The sequence below is a fragment of the Salvelinus sp. IW2-2015 genome, unplaced genomic scaffold (genome assembly GCF_002910315.2).
Source record: "Salvelinus sp. IW2-2015 unplaced genomic scaffold, ASM291031v2 Un_scaffold9363, whole genome shotgun sequence".
In the NCBI taxonomy this organism is placed as follows: domain Eukaryota; kingdom Metazoa; phylum Chordata; class Actinopteri; order Salmoniformes; family Salmonidae; genus Salvelinus; species Salvelinus sp. IW2-2015.
The window spans coordinates 2,530-7,810 of NW_019950622.1; the positions used below are offsets into that span (position 1 = coordinate 2,530).

The window sequence follows — 5,281 nt, forward strand, 5'->3', positions numbered from 1 at the left end:
CTCCATTTTTTTTTTTTGAGAGAGCATTTTCATACTGTTTTTAGAAATCAAAGCACTTTATGTATCTAGTCCACAATTTGGACAAAATTCACTTACGGCGTATTAAAGTAGTTAAAAGTTTAGGATTGGGTCCCATATTCCTTTGCGCTCAATGACTATATCAAGCTTGTTGGATGGAGTTGCAGTTTGTTTCAGAATTATATTTAGCCTAATAGGACTGAATGGTGAACAATACATCTATTGTGTCAATTTTGGAGTCACTTTTTTGTAATAAGAATGTATTTTTTATTTTTTTAACTTCTAAATTCATGTGGATGCTACCATGGTTATGGATAATATTAAATGATGAGTGAGAAAGTTAGATGCTCAAAGACATACCCCCTCAAAAATGCAAACCTTCCGTTTTGTAATAGTGAGAGTTAGCATGTTTCTCACTCATCATTATTTCAGGATTTTTCTTGGTCTTGGCATTATCAGGATTAGTTAGAAGTGTTCAGAAACATCTTATTTACTCAGAAAGAAATACTGCAGTTATTTACCATCAGTTCCTATTGGGCAAAACAACCCATAAATGCATCGACAAGTTTGTTATCGCAAACTTGATGTAGTCATTGCGTGCCAGGAAATATGGGACCAAAATACTAAACTTTTGACTACTTTAGGGAATTTGTCCAAATACGTCTGACTAAATACACAAAGTGCTATCATGTCTAAATGGTGAAAACAGATACGTATTAAAATACCCTCAAGTAAAGGTTGACATCTGTAATGTCGTCTCATGAAACATTTGATCTCAAATCCAAAATGCTGGAGTATAGTAAAATTTTAAAATTGTGGCTTCACTGTCCAAATATCTATTGGAGGAGAGTGTATACAGTGCCGTTGAAAATGTTTGCAAAGACCCAACGGCGTTCCATACTTTCTACTTTTGAATGCAAAAGAGTGGGCCAAACATTCCCCCACAGCGATCTGAGAGACTGGTCGACAGCTACATGAAGCATTTGGTTGCAGTTGTAACGGATGTGAAATGGCTAGCTAGTTGCGGGTACGCGTACTAGCGTTTCAATCAGTACGTCACTTGCTCTGAGACTTAAGTAGGTTTCCCCTTGCTCGCAAGTGCCGCGGCTTTTGTGGAGCGATGGGTAACGACGCTTCGTGGGTGACTGTTGTTGATGTGTGCAGAGGGTCCTGGTTCGCGCCCGTGTCGGGGCGAGGACGTACTAAAGTTATCCTGTTACATTGGGCCGTGACCCGGATCACTGGTTGCTGCGGAAAAGGGAGGTTGAAAGGGGGTGAGTGTAACGGATGTTGAAATGGCTAGCTAGTTAGCGGTACGCGCTAGTAGCGTTTCAATCAGTTACGTCACTTGCTCTGAGACTTAAGTAGGGTTTCCCCTTGTCTGCAAGGGCCGTGGCCTTTGTGGAGCGATGGGTAACGATGCTTCGTGGGCGACCGTTGTTGATGTGTGCAGAAGGTCCCTGGTTCGCGCCCGTGTCGGGGCGAGGGGACGGTGTAAAGTTATACTGTTACATTGATGCTGTTGACCCGGGATTCACTGGGTTGCTGCGGAAAAGGAGGAGGTTGAAAGGGGGGTGAGTGTAACGGAGTGAGAATGGCTAGCTAGTTAGCGGGTACGCGCTACTAGCATTTCAATCAGTTACGTCACTTGCTCTGAGACTTAAAGTAGGGTTGGCCCTTTGCTCTGCAAGGGCCGTGGAGCGATGGGTAACGACGCTTCGTGGGTGACTGTTGTTGATGTGTGCAGAGGGTCCCTGGTTCGCGCCGTGTCGGGGCGAGGGGACGTACTAACGTTATACTGTTACACAGTCATTGCAGCTAAAGGTAGCAAAACCAGTTATTGCGTGTAAGTGGGCAATTACTATTTCACACAGGGGAATTGGGTGTTGCATAACTTGTTAATTAAATAAAGAAAATTAAGTATACTTTTTTTGTTGTGTTATTTGTAAACTCAGGTTCCCTTTATCTAATATTAGGTTTTGGTTGAAGATTTGATAACATTATCAAAAATATGCAAAAATCAGATACTTTTTTCACAGCACTATAACTGTTCTGTGTGAATGTACGTACACACTAAGCAGTATGTATTGTGTGTGTGTGTGCTTGTCCTTCCTCTCATCACTGGTCTTGTCACTGTTCTCTCTGTGTGCGTAGGCAGCAAGAGGCTCCAGACCTATTTGAGTGGTTGTGTATAGAGGCGCTCCGCTCTGCTGTCCCCGGGACGTTTTGGACCAGACTGCAAAGGTACTGAGAGAAAAAACAACACACACACACACACACACACACACAACACACACACACACACACACACACACACACACACAACACACACACAACCACACACACACACCACACACACCAACACCACACACACACACACACACACACACACACACACACACACACACACACACACACACACACAACACACACACACACACACACAACCACACACCACACACACCCACACACACCACACACACACACACACACACACACACACACACACACACACCAACACACACACACACACAGAAGAGAGAGAGACAGAGTCACTGTATTAACCATGTGTGTTGTTGTTGTGCTGCAAAGAGTGTCTGTCTGGTCCTGGAGGGGTGTGTGGGGTCTGGGCCGCTGTGAGGGAGAGGGCACGCGTCTGGGAGATGGAGAGTGGCGTGTTGTGACCGGGGTACTTCGGTCAGCTGTGTCAGAGCTGTGCAGACGGCATTAACAGAGAGAAGGAGCTCCAATCACAGCACACCAGCCTGCGCAGGTACCCATTCAGAGACAGTTTGCCTGTCTGATCATCAACCAGACAGCCTGGCTATATATTATCAAGCAATCTCCTGTAGAATGCTCACAAACCAATCATTTCTCCTCCGTGTGATGTCTGTAGCATGCTACCGCTCTTGTAAAAAGTGCTCGGGGCCAGAGAACTACAAAATGTCTGGAATGCAACCTGGGTGGCTCTTCCATGACAACAAGTGTGTTGGTGAGTATTTGGCTTTTGCTTGTGTTTTCGTTGAAGCGTAATGTCGTCCGTTGGTTTTGTACTGTGCCTGTGTTTAACTCCTGCTGTGTGTGTTGTTTTCCAGACACTGACGAGTGTGGCACAGAGCTGGCTCGATGTTCCTCCAACACCTATTGCACAAACACAGATGGATCGTACGAGTGCAGAGGTACTGTTGGCTCTCCTCTACTTCTGGTAGTAACAGTGTAATGACTAATCCTGTTTGTTGTTGGTAGACCTGTGTGCTGACCCAGTTTTCTGTCCTCTCTTCTCTGTGCCAGGCTGTGACCAGGCATGTGTGGGGTGTATGGGCAGTGGTCCAGCCCGCTGTAAGAAATGTGCTCGGGATACAAGCTCAGAGGAGCCAAATGTCTCGGTGAGGGACCCCAGCTGGGTCTTCATTTACTGTCGGTCTGTGTGGTCCCTTTACTATATGATTCGACTCAGGGGCGCAACGTTCACCCCCCACATTCTGAAATATTTGCCCCCCAGTTTATCATTGGAATGTGGCAACGGAGTGCTTTAGGTACATGCGGACGCCTCCGAGTGATCGGGTAGGCTGTTTGGAGTGTTTATCCGACTGAATAAAACAATTATGTCCCCCCCCACTTCTAAACCAAAGTTGCGTCCCTGATTCAGCCAATCAGATTAACCTTTTATTAAAGCAGGCTGACTTTCTCACCTACTTTATTATATTATACATTTGTCATGGGGGTCACTCTGTCCAGCTTTTCTTTCTCTCCCTCCAGATGTGGATGAGTGTAGTGAGCGGGCGATACAGTGCAGGGCTGAATGAGGCGTGTTTCAATGACGAGGGGTCCTTCCGCTGTGAATGTGCTGACGGCTTCATTCGTAGAGACAGCATCTGTGTGGAGAACCAGCCGCTGAGTAAGTGACACACGCATACACAAACACGGTGATAGTTATGTCTGCATGACCTCCACCCCACAGCCATCACAAACATGGATTTTCTCTCTTCCTCGCGATCGCTCATCAGGTGGTCCAGAGAAGGGTCTGTTTGATGACATGACTGATGACGAGGTCCTGGTCCTGCAGCAGATGTTCTTTGGCGTGGTCATCTGTGCCCTAGCAACGCTGCCGCCAAGGGCGACATGGTCTTTACCGCAATCTTCATCGGGGGCGTGGCCGCCATGGCCGGATACTGGCTGTCAGAGAAGGGCGACCGCATGCTGGACGGCTTCCTAAAGGGACGGTTTGTTATCGCAAACTTGATGTAGTCATTGCGTGCCAGGAATATGGGACCAAATACTAAACTTTTGACTACTTTAAGGGAATTTGTCCAAATACGTCTGACTAAATACACAAAGTGCTATCATGTCTAAATGGTGAAACAGATACGTATTAAAATACCCTCAAGTAAAGGTTGACATCTGTAATGTCGTCTCATGAAACATTTGATCTCAAATCCAAAATGCTGGAGTATAGTAAKATTTTAAATTGTGGCTTCACTGTCCAAATATCTATGGAGGAGAGTGTATACAGTGCCGTGAAAATGTTTGCAAAGACCCAAACGGCGTTCCATACTTTCTACTTTTGAATGCAAAAGAGTGGGCCAAAATTCCCCCACAGCGATCTGAGAGACTGGTCGACAGCTACATGAAGCATTTGGTTGCAGTTGTAACGGATGTGAAATGGCTAGCTAGTTAGCGGGTACGCGCTACTAGCGTTTCAATCAGTTACGTCACTTGCTCTGAGACTTAAGTAGGGTTTCCCCTTGCTCTGCAAGTGCCGCGGCTTTTGTGGAGCGATGGGTAACGACGCTTCGTGGGTGACTGTTGTTGATGTGTGCAGAGGGTCCCTGGTTCGCGCCCGTGTCGGGGCGAGGGGACGTACTAAAGTTATACTGTTACACAGTCATTGCAGCTAAAGGTAGCAAAACCAGTTATTGCGTGTAAGTGGGCAATTACTATTTCACACAGGGGAATTGGGTGTTGCATAACTTTGTTAATTAAATAAAGAAAATAAGTATAACTTTTTTTGTTGTGTTATTTGTAAACTCAGGTTCCCTTTATCTAATATTAGGTTTTGGTTGAAGATTTGATAACATTATCAAAAATATGCAAAAATCAGATACTTTTTCACAGCACTATAACTGTTCTGTGTGAATGTACGTACACACCTAAGCAGTATGTTATTTGTGTGTGTGTGCTTGTCCTTCCTCTCATCACTGGTCTTGTCACTGTCTCTCTCTGGCCTCTCAAAAGGCAGCAAGAGGCTCCAGACCTATTTGAG

The 5,281-nt window shown here is 45.5% G+C and overlaps 1 pseudogene; it reads left to right on the top strand.

The window, feature by feature from the left end:
- The first annotated feature begins 2,172 nt into the window (after positions 1-2,172).
- LOC139027296 (protein disulfide isomerase CRELD1-like) lies at positions 2,173-4,241 on the top strand (annotated as a pseudogene).
- Positions 4,242-5,281: the final 1,040 nt, after the last annotated feature.